We start from the raw sequence: 18,466 nt of genomic DNA, 5'->3' as shown, positions 1-18,466 counted from the left end.
GCTCAGCATAGGCCGCCTTTTTTCGAGCCAATTTTTACGGTCCTGTGTCAGCTTCAACCGGAAGGATATAAAATAATAAATAAATAAATGCGGACAACATCACATACATTGTTCTGAACCCAAAGTAAGTTGCCAAAGCACTTGTATTATGGAATTCAGATTCAACGAAGGTACGACAAACACCCAGACCCGAGACAATGTAGAAAATGTGATTTTTACATTGACTCGACCGGGGATCGAACCCGGGTCCTCAGAGCTAGCGACACCTTGAAACCGGTGCGTACGCCACTCGACCACGGAGGTCGTCAAATAATCTAAATTTTAAACTAACATTTGATTAATTCATAACAATTTTATCAGCAAGAATGTCTACACAGTTACAATAAGACACTACTAAATTATTATAACAAATTCTCTACAAGTTTTCGCGTAGTAATATTTAATATTATCTACAGTTTCGTAGATAAGGGAGAAAGTTCAAACTTTCTGGAGTGTTACCACGACATCCTACGTTAATTCTTGTGCAGTCGTGGAAGCGAGACGCCACTACATACCGTGTACTCTGTCTCGGTCTTACAACTGCTAAACATTTGCTTCAAGACGTCTTGGTAGATCCAGTTCACGAGTATGTATCGTTATCTATACTTCCGAGGACTATAAATCATATTCCAGTTTTATGCGTTTCCGCTACACATAAAATATATAATTTGGTACAAAATTTAGTATTAAAAACGTTGTAAGACTTAACTGTAGCTATTCCTTACAATTCCATGTTGCATTCCATGTTCTATGTTTGCCATGAGCTTTGAAAGTCATGAATAAGATAAAAAAATCTAAAGATGTAGTACCTATATAATAAAATATCTACGTATCCGTCTCAATCAGAAACATGGTTTACAAAAAATGAATTATATTAATTATTTTTAATTTCAAAATTGTGCACCTTTAAACCCAAATCTTTGTCAAACTCCGTCAAACGTCTCAGTATATATTCCTTACATTATTTTTAAGAAAGCAAGATATACTACGAATTGCAGAAAGACGAAAATCGATCAAACATAATAAGACAAATATGAATTGCATCCACCCACTGACATACCATTGTTTAGTAGTCACCGTCAAAAGTCAAATGACTGCGACAATTAGTCATATTAAAATGGGATTAACACTTTCTCGGCGTCACAAAGATCTCCTTAGCAGTCCCCGAAGATTAATACTTCCAGTTTCTTTAGAACCGTGAAATTCGATCAATTGTTTGAAGTTTTGTCGTGAGTGCTTTTTTTACGGGTCTTGTAAGAGTGGTCGTGTGTCTTTTTTTGGGCACAATTAAGCTGGCCCGCAGGCCGGCAAACTCACAACTTAATCGAATGAGTTATGCTTCGTTTCTTTTTGAATGCAGTTATCATTGTTAACAAGAAATTCTGGGCAACCTTTATTAATGAAAATGTTTGCCGTCACCACCCCACCATTATTTTGTCTTATCGGAGTAAAAGGTCTCAATTGTGTGTAACGAATTATTGTGTTTTGAAACAATGGGTTAATATGACAGCTTCTGTCTGGGAGAGAAGTCGTCCGAGCAAAGACTGCACTTTTCTGTATTGTTACGCTTTTCCTGTAATTTAAAATTCACAGTCACTTAATTTTGAGTCTTTAAAATTCACTTGTTTGTATGGTTTTATAATGTTTTATTTTGTTGGAAAAATAAGAGCGCAGTTGCGAAGACACGGAACAAATTCTTGCTTTCTACAATTCTTTTTTTGTGTTTTAAGTTATGTACCTATTTGAAGGATAAAACGTATCTTATGATTGACAAATCGTGATAGCTGTGTTATAGTTAAAAAAAATTCTACAGACGATATAGTATTTCTGTTGCCGCTATACGTAAAAATAAATCAATTAGTAGAAAAGGTTTTACGTACATAATATTTTTGGATGTGCAAACAAATTCTACCACCCTACTCACCCAACCGATTACTTATTCTTTCTTTCTTAGCAAGCCTTTAGCTTCTTCTAGCTACTTATACAACACCCCAGCTAGATCGATTTGCATTTGACCGGTAATTTAGAACTTAATTACAAGTAGATTTAATATGTAGGCTCTATTGGATTAATAAACAAGCTAGACACTGCACAGTGCAGTTTTAAATAACAATTACAATCCTTTCTAACCTCAAAACCATTCAATCAAAACTTTTGACATTGATAATATCGTTCACATCCTGAATGACGCAAAAACAAGCAGACATTGTAATTCAATACATTTCTGAATCAATCAGCTGAACTAAGTCTTAATTAAGTAATTAAGATAATGCAAATGATATTAATTAAAAGTCGAGTTGTTATAATTCGATACGCATTGCATTTGTGTATCAGTAGTCATTTGTATTTTATCACTGATTTTTATCGATATGTCTGCTTAATATATTATTAATAATCGTTTGTCATCCGGTGTTCTTTAATTAATTCGTTTATAATTAAGTTTATCTTATAAGGTGACTTAATCTTACAACTGATAAACATCCTTTTATTTTTCTAAATACATACATACATAATGTTGATAAATTACACCAAAACACAGAACATTATGATCGTGCACATTACACAAACATTTCTCCTAGGTAGCAGTCGAACTCACGACCTCCGAAACAGCAGTCAATGCCACTAACCACTAGACCAGACACGCAGTGAAATATATTCACAGATTACATAAACAAGGAATAGAAACAGTTGACCATCTATTTAAACAACTATTAAGGGCTGTCACAACTCTTTACCACAATGGGTTGTCGATGCAATCTGACTTTGAATATATCGGTAAAAGATCCAATAGTCGATGATACCCTTATTGTACTGTCTTCACCCCTATCGGTTTATTCTATCGATGAGATCGAACAAAGGAGTCTATAACACGGCTGTCCTACGACATTATCCTATCTGGAGATTGTATACCGATAAATGTGTCGCTCTCCTTACGATTTATTTTGTTTTATATTGCTTGCATGTTTTAGTGCTTGCTCGCAGGTTCACAATGAGGATGATTATCCTCCTTTTTTGGGCATAATTAATGACTTTATTGTTGTTAACTGATAAGGTCTTTTTTGTTTTTTTTGCTAAGCGTTGCGGTTATAACGTTGAAGTTTATTTTATTATAATATTAAAAAGTTAGGAAGCTACAAAGTACCCACCCAGCAATAACAATCACGTAAATATGGTAGAGGAGGCTAAAACATCACTTACTAGTAAAAATCGTACTGGTAAGTTACGTCACACGAGATTTTAAATCACTTCATTTTTTGTTTACGGAGTAAAAGAAAAGAGTATTCAATGTCTTAATTCTTAAATTAATTCTTAAGTCTTAAATCAAATAAATTCGAAACCCGCCATCCAACGCTAATTTTATTTAATTTGTTTCATTAGATTTATCCCATGTAATGCTGAAAAAAAAAAATTATACGCTGATACAAAAATAATATGTATTGTTAGCTGTTACAGACTTTTCGCAAAGGAAACCATAACTAAAGAATAATCCATTACCACAGCTGGTGAACGAACTTGTTTGCAATAATTTACATTGCCCACAGGACCCATAAATTCTCCAAATATTCGACCTTGGACACTTAAGTCGTTTGACATCTGGTGTTATCTCATAATATAGTATAAATCTATTTATCTGGTCATAAATCTTATTATCTCTCTACAATGTGTGATCTCTTTACTTTATTAGTTTGATAGCTGAATAGATTCGTTGTTACCGTGATAAATATCATGACATGGGAATGAATTAGTATTAAAATATATTGTTCAATTTCTGGGTCTCATTTTCAAGATAAGTCTTCACACCTAAATTGAACTTTACCCATATTTAGTCAAGGTATATTTTTGTTTGTTCAAAAGTTTGGCCTACTATAAATCGTTCAGTGTTGCTATGGGCCCCGGAAGTGCAGATGCAAGAACTTTTGTGTGAGTTCAATGAGTTGTGGACAATCACGATGTGTATTAATGGTAATATATTGTTGACGGCTACTCAGAACTCTATTTTGACTGGCACACTTATCCTTTACAAATAAATGACAAATACCTTTTTGGAGTAAGTTATCGCTTCTTAATTGTTGGTGTTTCATTGAACCTCATAGGAGCGAAGTACATACAAAATATAGTTTATAGGAATGTTGTTAATGTTTTTAATAAAAGTCTCATCGAATAGTAACCGGGACTGATTCATTAAGTTTCTTCAATTATGATTTTTAATAATGATTTGTTGCTTATATTTTAATCAATAGTTTCTTGTATAAAAACAAGAATCTAGTAATCACAGCACGTATCAAAAGCGATCCAAAATCAAGTCCAATAGTCCTACCTCATGAAGTTTTTATTTTACCAAACAATTAATAGACTTTTCTCAAATGTCTAAATCCCGTTACTATTTATTCTGACGATTCTACTGAACAGACCGTACTTACAAGGTTTGCGTGTAAAAGTGATAGTCAGTTAGATCAGTCGGGAATGTACAACATTGTGTTGATCGAGTGCGGGAGGTCAAACCACTGCGGCTGCGGTTACGGCTTGGATCGGGAGCACGCTATAAATAGATAGGCGAATGAGGTGACAAACAATTGATTAGTAGTTTAAGAAGAATGGAAACAGAGAGCTTAGACAATGTAACATTATGTTACAATAGAAAAATTAAAAAAAAGTGAATGATGTTTCTTATCGACATGAGACGTGATTTAGATTTGTTAATTTAGTCGAATGGACCGCTTTTTTCAGAATCTGCCTTCAGAGAAGTATTGTTCGTCGAAGCGACCAGTGTATTGACGGATACATAAACAGAGGAAGACCAAAGAAAAAGGAAATAGTATGGATTGTACGAAGGACGATATGGTTTAAAAAGAAAGTTAATGTTAACATGACGACTTTGGAAAGAGGACACGAGAAATGAAAACAATTGTTTTGAAAGTAGTCGGGCTCGCTCACGTTAAATATGTTGGTGTAAACTGTTATTAAAAAAATAAATGTCTTGGTTCATTGACGAACAACCAACCACAGAAGAGGGATCCTCATAAAAAAATCTGTTTAATTATTTTTAATTCCCAAATTTGTAGCCTCATTAATTCTCATTTCTTTAATGTAATTTATAGGAATCTCGAATGGTGTTCGCAATTCGCTTTGCTATTGCCAATTAAGCGAATCAGTGTTCCGATCATCGTCGCAAATAGTATCTAATTAATAACGGTCATTCTTTACACTATCAATAGTTAACTAAAACAGTGGCCTTATTCACAAACCACACTTTATCTATGTGTTAAGATTCCTTTTTAATTTTGACACTACACTTTGAATGATAGAGTCAGAATGACAATTAACTCAGTGAGATTTGTGAATACGACGATGTAATTAATTTTAAATCCACAGCCGTCTATAACAATTTAAACTGTTTCTTCTGTGTACCTTTCTGAACATTCAGCCTCGTGCCATGTGCTGTCTATCTGAGAAACTATAAAACCACATCAATTTAATGCAGTTTAACTCTGATTTCCCTTCAAAAGATTATAATTTTGCTTTTCCTATTTCTTTGTCTCTAAATGTATTTTTTTTTTTGTTTCATTTATAGAACAGAAATACTTGTATGTTTCTTCACTTTATTGTTTTTGTAGCCATTTTTGGTCTTGCAAAACCATCGCAAACATAATAACAATTGAAACAAATAATGTTCAACTTTAATGTTAAATAGGCAAAGGTGGGCTAACCTCCACCAGATAATGTCGGACTTCTGCGGTTGTGGAAAAGAGACACTGTTATACATTACATTAGCTGTCGTTTCTTCTACTGAAAGAATTTTACTAGTAAGAGGTGGTACAAGCCCCCTGGTTATTGTTCATTAACTTAGTAAGCAACCGACGATGGTTGCTCGCAAAGATCTGTGCATAAATTGTTTAGGAGAACTACGACCGCCCAGGTTTCACAAATACAATGGCAGATAAAATGACGCTTATTCGATATCTTGATTCTAAATTTTCTTTCATCATTTCTGTTTCTCAGAAAAAGCTGATTTGCTAATCAGATTTTTTGTAACGATTTCGATTATAGGGAGTGCCTTAAGTTTATCGTTAATGGATGCAAATACTTCTTGTTTTTTTGCTATTTGCAGCATATAACATAACAAATTCACACTTTTAACATATCAGAACACAACTTATTGCTAAAGAAATCTCGGTATCGGTTTAACTTTTAGGAAGGAAGGACATAGTTGAAGCTAGAATAATCGTCTGTATCAGCATTTTCCATTTTATTTTATTCCACTGAAGGGCAGAAGTCTTCACTGTTTCTCTATGTTCTCTCTGTCTTGGCCCATACTAAAATAATCAATAGTCCATGCGTCATCTTAGGCACCCTGCACCCAGTAAAGGATGCGGAGTATTTGCCACTGTAATGCATTCATTTGCCAAACTAAACGATTGTGATTGCTCCTGTCTGTTAAATTTATGAATCGGCGATATCAAAGGACCGCGATAAGATTGCCGATTGACTTAAATCGAACTTAATTAATCGATTCCTACTTAAAACGAGATTACATTGAGAACTGTGGCATATTGTTTCAAAAGTATCACCGATTACTTATCGATAAGTAATCGATTGCTATCAAAGAATTTGCATTGATATCCGATTAAATCGATGTATTCATTTGGGTTGGTCCAAAAACAAAGGTCGGTCGTTAATTAATTTCTTAACTGTTTATGCGGTAAAGAGGTCTCTTTGACAAGAATTTAATGTATTGGTTGATTATTATATAAATTCCATTTCTGAGATGGTCATATTTGTAACGGAAATGGAAGTATTTTGTTTCCTTTGGGAAATAAAATTGTTCTAGAAAATTTTGTTTTATGTAAAAAGTAAAAATTACTAGTGGAGACGCCAATTTGGTGTTTAATGTTCGGGTTTTTTTAAAACCATTAACCTTTTAATTATGCATTCCGTAAAATCCCGTTTATAAAGTAAGGTCTAAGAGTAAACGCACGCACACACCACCACTCAACATGAGAAACTGATTCAGGGTACCAAATAAAATACGATAGCAGTGCCATACTTCCATCTAGTGCCACAATATTTAATTACAAGCCGACAAGGAAACCTAACCTCCACAGAACATGCTATTGTACCACGAATTTATCTGTATGATCCGTCTTATATCTAAATAAAGGCACGCTCGCTTTGTCAACAAAGCTTGGCTATCGACGGCGCTCGTAAAATATTATTTTAAAACATATCTTTTCTGTTAGACAATGAACAATATGCACGAACGCCTCAAGCTTTACGAAGACTGTGAACAATGCCCGCGCAGCTTTCATATTATTGAGTTAGATCTTACGTACAACGGGACAATTTATGTAGATATCTAGATTCGTTGTTTATGATCTGAAAGGATGGTTTGGCAGGGTCTGAGGTGTTGCTAGGTTACGACTTGGCAACACGGCGCCGTTTGGTATGCTGTGAACTGTGGGTCAAATTCAAAATGTATTCTATTTTGTTTTTTTTTAAGATTCTTCATTTCTTTATTCCAAATAGTTTTTGTTATAATTTTGACAGAATATCGATGGTCTGTTGTTTTTTCTTCTTTGCTTAATGTTTTATTTTTAAATTAAATTCGATTTATTTAAGTCGTTTTAGTTTTATTTATAAATACAAAAAAAACTTGAAACATAACTTACTAAAATATTTTAACCAACTAATTTTATTAGATCGAATATTATTATAAAATTTTATGAGCGAAGACTTCGTAGGTTCAAAATACCATACAGCTTTTAAAATATGGTATTGAAGATTAGATTCCAGATAGTAATATCTCGTCTGTTTATCTGTCTGTTGAAGACATATAAGTATCTACATAAACATTAATATTACTCGTTTGTTAATCTTGCACAGGTTGTAAAAATTAAGTGTCTGCATTAGGTTCTAATGTTTATAAGGGGTAATGCACACCTGTGTCGGGAAATTTTATTTTTGTAATACTTGTTCCTACTTGAAAGGCAGCCGGTTATCGCAAGTGACGTCATCGCATACTGTCATGACAACCAGAGCCTTATACAGAACTATAAAAATTGTTATGCTCTATTTTTAAGTTATATCAGTATTTTGTTCTAACCTTCTTTGCTGAAACTAGCTGAAAAACGTTGTTCTGTCGTATAAATTATGTTTAGAGAATTTTTGGTGTAGCAAAAACTATAAATGCATATAAAATTAAGAAGAGTGGCGGATTCTCAGACCTATTTAATATTATGTTCAAGCCGTTTCAGAGGGGTATGATAACTCACATTGTGTTACGAGAATTTTATATTCAAAGATTGCATTACTCAACAGTAATACAAGAAACTGTTATTGTAAAGGGCATTTCAGTCGACGCCCTAACGATTCATCTCTACGACATATTACAACCTTTACACCTTACAACATATATTAAAACTACATATTATATATTATACTGTTGTTCTCTAAACGCATATTACATATTATTATGCTAAACTTATTGTTCCGAGTCCCGTAAGGTGATAAAACATCGCGAAATGTTAGCGAGCCTTCATTAAACCTGTTTTGTAAAACTCCCTTGAAAGTATGTTTTGATGGATGACCGGGATCATCATCGGCCTAGCTCTTTCCCAACTATGTTGGGGTCTGCTACCAGTCTAACCGGTTTCAGCTAAGTAACAGTGTTTTACAAGAAGCGACTGCCTATCTGACCTCCTCAACCCAGTTGCCTGGGCAAACCAATGCGCCTTGGTTAAACTGGTTGTCAGACTTTTCAAGCTTCTGACTACCTGTAACCGACGGATGACCGCGATGTATGTAGGAATATGAACGGTTATATTCGTCTTAAAACTAATAATTTAATTACATTTGCAGAGTCAATATCAATTGGAGAGTCGGTATCAATTAGGTACTAGCTGCACCAGAAACCAGCGCGGCGTCCGGGTGGAATTCAGATTTTTTTTATGATACTTAGGCTATTAAAAAAAAAATGGCGTGCGATACTGGTCAGTACTTTTACATAATAATGTAACAATATTTTTCCAAAATTCTTCTTTATTATCTGTATAAAACGACACCCGAATTAAGGAATCAATCCGTGTGACGCGGGGGGAAGTCACCTTGCACAAAAACATCCAGACTCAAGACAAGCATTCGTGGATCACACAAATGCTTATCCTACGCGGGGATGGAACCCGTGACACGTCACTCTTAGTGGGTTTAGCGTGGTGGCTAGAACTAGACCTGATCTGATTATTGTCGTAAAAATACTTTAATTGCTTTGACACTGCGTGCTAGAATGAAATGCATGCAATGGTATTGATTTTCTAGTTATAACGGCAATGAGCATTGGCTTACATTGTTCGTGTTAAAGCTTAATTTATTACTAGCCTTAATCTGTTAGCTTCACCTATTATAAAAGATTTAAACAAAAAACACATTTTCTGACAAGTTTTTTTTCCGTACGATGTTATGACAGCACCCAGCCTCAGTGAATTCATCAGATTTTTGGTTTAATGCAGAAAGCAACTGTTATTTACAAATTTAAATATTCTTTCCTAATTATTCTCGAAATAAATTCAAAATCGCATCTTATATGACCAGTTAAAACCACACGTTTCACAGGAAAACATAAAAGTTTAATTCAATCGATATAAAAATACAATTCTTATCGATAAGACACATTAGCTAATCGATAAAGAACTCTCAAACTGTCGGATTTAATTTCGAATGGTGATTTCTTATAAATGACTACTTACCATTTTAAATATGTGTGATAAACGTTATCTTTAATACATTAAGATCTAAAATTGGCACAAAAAGTGTCAACTCGAAAAACAAGGTTCGCCGTACATAAAAGGTTTAAAGGCGATTTTAAAAAGCAATAAAATTTTTGTTTGGTTATAGACATAACCACGGTATAATATGTGTATTACTATGCTAATTTCGCTTTTAATTGTTAATTAAGTGGGCGAAGTACCAGTAAACAGATTTTTATATTTTTTTAATGACTTCATTTCATTTTTACACGTATTTAACTTTTTGATGTTATCCGTTGCTTTCGTATTTATTTTTATGTTACTTTTAAGGTGTTCATTAAATGGCTATTAATTACGGTATTCAAAGATTTAGTCAATATATTGATGATTTTGAATTTTCCATAATATTTTACTTTTATTTGCAAAAAAACCCTTGTTTTTTACTTTGACAAGGTAACACTACTTGCATTTTAATGCATCTACTTTTGGGTAAGATCCATTAAAGACACCTTTATTTCTGCCTCTATTAGTGCAAAGTACCGTGCACACTATAAAATTTTGTCCACAAAATGGGAATTGTCATTTTTGTTTGTGTCTCATACCGTATAGACTAATTTTAGCTATAACAATTAAATTCAAATTGATATCTCCTCATCCCATTCGACAAATCATAGTTCGTAAACTTTTCCTAATCAAATAAAGCTTTTAAGTCCAGCCTGTTAGTTGAAACTGCTCGCACGCCTATGGCCCTGCATCACCCATCCTTAATAATTATCCCGTTGTCATCTTTATGCGACGTTTCCTCAAACTATGCAGTACGTCATATGCAGAGTGTAGCGGTATTGACCGTGCGATGTAAATGTGAACCGTGAACAGTTTTGTGAACACCCTGTTCATACGACAATTAGCCGTCATCGCCGTTTCTCACTTCGTATAGATCTCGTCAAGATACGGGAGCTATGGAGCCGTTTGCTTATCAATTATTTAATCTGAGTTTATCTAAATCACCGTTTAATATATTTGAATAATATGTGTGTTATGTGGTAGAATCAGGTTCTTTGTACAATATTGACGTAGTAGTTAATTTTTATGGGGTCATATATTTTTATGAAGTTAAATTATTTCCGAGACGTAACATGTTCTTAGAGGTGTTAAGTTTTAATAACTTTTATCTTTAAGATAAACTTAATTTGTAAAACCATTTTTTTGAATTTATAATTTATTTCTTAATTTTGAAATGTAACTAGATACTAAAAATAAAATTAAAAAAAATAAACCGCTTTGAGCGAAGGAAACCTAAGGAAAATGTAATGATTTTCTTTAATATTCATCAATTGTTCTTTACAAATCTTTATTTAAAAATCATGACACGTTATCGAGAAAACAAAGGAAATGCGTCTGAAAAACTTAGAATAAATAATTTATTTTATTCAGCTCCACAGTCTTCCCAGTTCCTCAAATGCACCGGGCGGGCCGGCGGCGCGGCACTTCACTAGGACAGCGGCGTCACGGCGGCGCCTAAGATGCTGTTAGCGCGACTTTCGCGGCACATCACAGCGACACCATCCGAACGCAATAGCTAATGAACTAGGATCTGCAGTTATAATGATAATACTAAATGAGTCTGTTTATACTAAACTATGCTAATGCTAATTGTTTGTTAGTTCTTATCAGGACTATTTTAGTAACATGGGCTCATTAATGTTTGAAGCAATGGTGCTTATAAGCTTATAAACAAATTTTAGTATGACATGTAAGTCCTCCGGAGGAGCTCGTGGCTAAGCTATAACCGCATAAGTGAATCGATCACAGGTTAAGCTATGCTTGACGCGGTTGGTCCGTAGATGGGTGACCATCTTTTTCATAACGAGTTCCTCCGTGTTTCGGAAGGCACGTTAAATTGTTGGTCCCGGCTGTTATTCCTACATCTTTGACAGTCGTTACAGGTAGTCAGAAGCTTGAAAAGTCTGACAGCCAGTCTAACCAAGAGGTATCGTGTTGCCCAGGTAACTGGGTTGAGGACGTCAGATAGGCAGTCGCTCCTTGTAAAACACTGGTACTTAGCTGAAACCGGTTGGACTGGTAGCCGACCCCAACATAGTTGGGAAAAGGCTAGGCCGATAATGATGTAAGTCCCCGCATCGCATCCCCATGAGAAATTGTACAACAGACACTGACATTGACTGATATCATTCAATAGCTAATGAATACCCAGCTTATCAGCAATAATTGTCAAACTGTTGTTGCCGTTAGCCTTCAGTACCAAGGAGTGCAATATCTTATGCATAGTTGTGAAGAAACAATCCACGATGCGCTACAGAAGCGAGGCAGCATGAACAACGGCTAGTATGTAAATTATTTTATTTTGCAAACATATGCTATATATCATACCCAGCCCTATAAACAAGCGCGATCCATAAACTTAGCATGTGTAAAGATTTATTCTATTTCACACTTTTATTTACTGTGCTGACGATTGACTGCATTTTAATGATTCCGACCTATTTTGACCCTTTCTTACAGACAATGTCAATTCGCAACGATTGTAAAACTTTCGTCTCATCATTAATTAATTATAATTAGGGAATGCGTCACAGTTAATCTAGGATCCGAATACGACTTACATTATGTGTAGAGTTTGAGACAAAGAAGATTTTTGTCATCAATGGTTTTGTAGAAAAATAGAACTTGATTTTGAAACATTCCTTAAAATATAACTTTAACTATTAGTCACCTTTCTTAAGTTTCTTAATTTAAGTGCTCCTTAAAATTGAGTGTCGTTTCAGTATATATTGTGTTCGTAATTTTACCGTCCACAGGCTTTGTCCTCCCACTGCTGGTTTCCCCTTCCTCGTGCCATTCTGTGCAAGCCTCATGCAGACTCGACCCGACACCATATCGTCGACCCATTTTACTCCTCCCTTCTTTTATCTTGAGTTGGCCATCGCTCTGTCACCGCCTTAGTGCGTCTGAAGTCCTCTGGCCAAGAGGCCTGCCCAACTCTATGTCAGCCTCGTTATTGTGGCATTGACATCTCGAACTTTGGTTTGTTTTCGGATAAAATGTGTTGGAGATTGATGCAACGTGCAGTCTATGGATTCATTTTATAAACAACGCAATTCTTGTTCATTGCGGGGATCAAACTCGCATCACGTCACATGTTGTTTTTTGTAAAGGCCTACATATACCACTCGGCTATGGTAATGTTCAATGAAGGATTATCTTCGTAACCGGTCCAAGTTTACCGTTAATCATTTGAAGCTCGTCACCACAAACCGCAGCTAATGGTTATATTTAGCGACGAAAAGCACTAATAAGGTGTTAGAGAATTCAGTAACGAATGTGTTAATATGATATCGCTAAGGATTCGATTACCCGATGCACGGGCGTGAGAAACGACACGGCTTTGGGCGAATCTCGGGTTACAACCTACCCGTGTTAGAACTGGTGTGGTCTTTAACGGACTTTATATTGAACTCTATATTTTTCTTATTCAATTAATTAGTAGCTTAGTCTGAACATCATCTACTAAAACATTTGGCAATTTATACTGGGGTCAGCTATGTTAGCTATGCTTGTGTACCAGATTTTTTCCCATAGAGCGACTGCGTTTCTGACCTCATCCGTCCTTTACCCTGGAGACACGGTAATTCTTGGCAGGGCTGGATTTTGCAGCTGTAGAACACTTAAATGAATAACATTAAAATTAATTTAATTTCAACGCTACGAGTAACTGTCCTTAAATGCCTATTAGAAAACTATCGTAGAACCGTGATGTAGATTAAAAAATGTAGGAATTTGATATATTTGAAAAGTTCAAAGATGAAGGGCATATTAGTCATTAGTCACGTTTGTCATTACTGTTGGATTTAACATTGACCCTAGTGTCTATAACAGTCTGCAGTAAATACTGTGTGCCAAGAATTCCAACTGACACCAATTATTAACTTTATTACTATGATCTTACTCGTACCAAAATCTTTGGCTTGTGTAGATCAAATTTACGCAACAATATACAAACATACAAGCCAGAGCTCGCGGCTAAGCTAAGTTAAGCTACGCCTGATAAAGTCGGTCTATGGATGGGTGACCATCTGTCATATACTGTTTTCCGTGTGTGCCGGCTATTATTCGGATGGTCAATTTAGAGAGCGTGGAAACCAGTTTTACTTAGGGGTATCGTGTCACCCAGGTAACTGGGTTGAGGACAACGGTGGGATAAGCAGTCGCTCCTTTTAAAACACTAGTCCTGAGCTGTGTCCGGTGAGGCTGGAAGCCAAACCCAAAATTGTTGGAAAACACTTTCCTAACATTATCCTAGATAATGATTTATACTCAAGCCAGAAAGCCTTGCCGTAAAGAAAGACCGTTGCAATCGTGGAAAAGGGACGCCACTCTACACTGTGTATATCGCCGTCTCGATTTAACAATTTTACTTAAAGAGTTAGTGGTTAAACCCAGATGTATAAAGCAATCATTGAAACAATCAATCAGCTCCTAATTTAAATAGATCGCTGATAACACAATCATTATTATTGGTAGCTTACAAGCGATATCTATAAACAAGTTGTAATCAGACATGTTATCGCACTCTATGCGAATTCTATGAATTCAGACAATGTCTATTGATATCTATTGATACTTCTATATAGATGGGCTGATATCACGGATCATAGATTATAGGAAGGTCTTAACCTTGGTTATCGGGATTTTTGAGTAACAAATTGTTATGTTGCGAAATATTGAGATTATAGGGTGTGTTGGTTAAATGTATTGTCCAAAAAGGTTGTCTCAAATAGGTGTAGATCACCCTGCGGTCTACGACTTGGTTTTTGGGACTATATTTCCTACCCAGCCTTGCAGTTTTTCTTGGCCTATATGGGTGATATTGAAACTCATTCATTAAGACCTTTTTGATTGCTTCGCTCTCTACCTTATAGTATGCTTGTAGCAGACGTACAGACATCACGAGTAGTTCAGTATCTCGCTTGTATAGCAAGAGTCGGGATACCGTTTATGAATAAATGTTCCGAAATAAGTTATGATAGACCTACAAAGTGAAAACAAAAGCTGATCACAAGATCCTAAGTGGAACCCACCTTTTATACACACAGCAATATTTGAAGTGAGATCGTCACGTGTCGTGTGACGATCAATTATTGTGGATAAGTAGAGCCGAATACAACTCGGACAAACAGACGGATACATTTACTAAAACGCACTGTATTGACACACTGACCGTGTCCGAGTATCAGGTTATTGCTAACTTCGGAGTCTTTGGTTTTTATTTACTATTAATAGATTAATAGATAGAAGAAAAAAATGTTCTTAAAGATGTCGTTTCGTATTTTTTTAAGCTCAAATTGTAGAGTCTTCTTTCAGCCTTTGTAGAGCCTTTAAATCAGCTTGGTCGATTGCTTGTCGATTAAACTGAGAAGTTTGAATCGTTATTCAATTCTCTTGTAAATAAGAAGTTTTTTACCATGCAAAGCGTAGAGGGGTATTATTATAGTAATTAATCAAAGATTGTTTTATTTTTTTAGAAAAGTTAACATCATCTAGCTATCACCTCGTACTGATTCTAATATTAAAATTTGGAGTCAGAATAGTTATTCCTGCCTACACAGTAGCTAAAAATATTGCACCGGTAAAATGCGAAAAATGTAGCAAAGTAAATATTTTCGCACATGGCGGTACAAGAATAAAAATTGTTTGAATATTAATAAAAGTAATTTATAATCTGATAACATTTCCTGCAGTTTTAATATAAGCAAATTGGTATTAATTTTGGCAAAGAAAACATATTGTTTTGCAGTTCATGAGGTTGTTAACTTCTTTCATGAAAATATTGAGAAGAGTGCAACAGCACTAAAATTTTCTAAAAAAAAGGCTTCATTAATAGCTGAGTGGTTAGGACAGGTTTAACCCACGTGTGAGTTAAACAAACAACGTGTGAGTGATTCACGAATGCTTGTCTGGACTCTCCATCCGCAGTACAAGAATAAAACTCTTACACACTTAAGTACGGAAGAAGGTAATTTATATTTTATTTACGTTCTAAAAGACATTTCAATAAAAGCAATTTTTTAATTGGTTTCCTCTTTTTGCCGTGCCTTATGTTTAACATACCTATGCCACATACATTTTGTCAAATATTTCAAATTAATTCATTTTCCTACAATTTTCCAATTATTACACAAAAATAATTTCCAATGCTCTACATACCATAAAAACTTGCACTCAAAGACATATGAAACGTCTGACAATAAAACCAAACCATATATTTCTTCATCCTACAAATCAATAAAAAATATATCAGTGAAAATCTTTTGTCCGATCCTTTAATAAGTAATATAAGCTGTCACATTCTTGCCTATATAACTTTTACAGTATTGATGTGAGAAAGTCATAACATTATAACAATCGTGTTCTTATAATTGACACATCTTTACATGTCACAGCTGAGTGTGAACAACTATTTGATAGTAAAGAAGGATCTGTGTTTATTACAATAGACATAAATATATAAACACTAGCGGTCTCAACCTGCTTTGTTTGTGTTTTATAGGTTTTTGTGGCCTTTTGGCAGAACAGAAGTCCTATTATTGTTTTACTAAAAAAATAATTTCTGTCTATCTGCATAATCTTACGAGTGTGTAAAATTTTGTACAGATACTTTTTTTTTGTTTTTATTATCCTATCTATGTGCCTATGTCTAATTAAGAGAATAATTTAAGTTAGTACAACTTTTATACAGATAGATTCGATTATGATGTTAATGAGACTAACTAAATTCCAATTATAATGCCTTGTTTTTAAGAATGCTGTCATTTATGCAATAAAATTAAAACAACTGCCCATCAACGCTGAATAGAATGACCTATTTAAATAATATTTTAAAACTATACTCGACAATATTTTACAGTATAACCTGTTTATTCTATAACTATGACTTATTGGATGTAATTGACGTCACACCAGATGCTCTAGTTCCGCTGCAGTAGTGCAGTTCAGATCCATCCTAAAGCATTCCTGGCAATACTTCGCGAAAGTACCATTCAATATATTACCCACTCGCTTTGAAGTCACTTCACTATCCGACTTTGGAATTCTAGAATTAAACCCAATAATATCAGAGTTCAATTCTGTCTCATTACTACCTAAACGCTCTGCTAATTACGAGCGGAATATTGAAAATATTATGTTTTATGTAAGTCTAAAAAATGTCATCGTTGACGAGGAAATTAATAAACACATTGACGGATTGACGGGAAGCGTATACGAAGCGACTTGCGAAACGATTCTAATTTCTACATTGGCTACCAAGTCTGTTTAATTTCAGTAATATTGAATTTCAGATGTAAATTACATTGTCATTGGCAATGACAATAACAGTTAGAGGTGATCTTGATCTTTGACCCATTCAGATGTTGTAATGCTGTAATGTCTTACGAAAGTGATAGCTATTGTTTGAAAAGCAATAAAAATATTTTACTACTTGCGGAAGTGTGTCAATGAGTAACTTATATCAGTAAGTCGTGACATACCTATCTACTTTTAATAACTTGTCAGTGCTTTACGCTCGTTAAAAAAGTTCACTGACACTCATAAATGGAGCTCCTATATTTGTTAAAGGAAAATACCTAAACTATGCATATTTCAAATTAGGAATTTGGTCGGTACACAGGTTCGTACGAGAGGCGGTCATAGTCGACGACAAGGCGCGTTAGTGTTAGGACGCGCGCCGCGCACGACCGCCGCGACGAGCACGCGGAACGCAACACTTGCACGCAACTCGATCTAGTGATAAACAAAACAGTACCACACAAAACTATTCATACATTTTGTAACCGTAGACTCTTGGTTTGTCCATTGTTTTTTTTTTATTTTAGTTTGTGAATGAAATAGTGAATGATTTTTCCAGTGACCCGAAATTGAAAGGTTAGTTTTTATTTTAATAAATTAACATTTCATAGAAAAGGAAAATAGGTGTATGAATGGAAATTCGTCGTCGATCACAATCGAGACTTGCCTAGAGTTCAACGTGTAACCTTAACCCTATGATGTACACAATACGAAGTTGAAGAACTTATTTACATTTCGTCGTAATTATGAATAAAGAGTAATTTGAACAAGTATTTTTAACTCAGCCAGACAGTTAATTTATTAAGTGACGAAAATATATTTAAAATAATTCGTTAAAAGAAAATGATAAGTAATTATCACAAAAATAATCGACAAAACTGTGAACGTTGAGATGATTAAATAATTATAACTCTATCTTCTAATTTAATTAATGGCATTCATTGATTAATATGTAAATTTATTCAAACGACTTATCAGCAAATTGACATGTGGTAGGTATCGATATATCCAATCGATAGTTTTTATCGGATCATTTTTTATCGATCAGCTGTATGATCGATAATGTTTACGTCAATTTCCCTTGCTGTAATTTTATTCGAGTACCGAAACTTTTTTTAACGGTCAATTGCTTGTTATTGGTTTATTTTTATACTTAATGAATGTAAGATGTTTTTTTGTTTGTATGCTGCCATAAATAAGATGTCATGAGTGTATACGTTTAAATTGATATATTTGTCAGTGACGTTGTCATTTCTGTCATTTCAATCATTTCTAGGTAGGGCGGTGCCTAAACAAGTTTTGATTGTGACAAAAAAAGCGAA

This window comes from Trichoplusia ni, chromosome 2 (assembly GCF_003590095.1).
Source record: "Trichoplusia ni isolate ovarian cell line Hi5 chromosome 2, tn1, whole genome shotgun sequence".
Taxonomy (NCBI): Eukaryota; Metazoa; Arthropoda; class Insecta; order Lepidoptera; family Noctuidae; genus Trichoplusia; species Trichoplusia ni.
The sequence above is the reverse complement of the archived record's forward strand: the minus strand, read 5'-3'. Positions refer to the sequence as shown.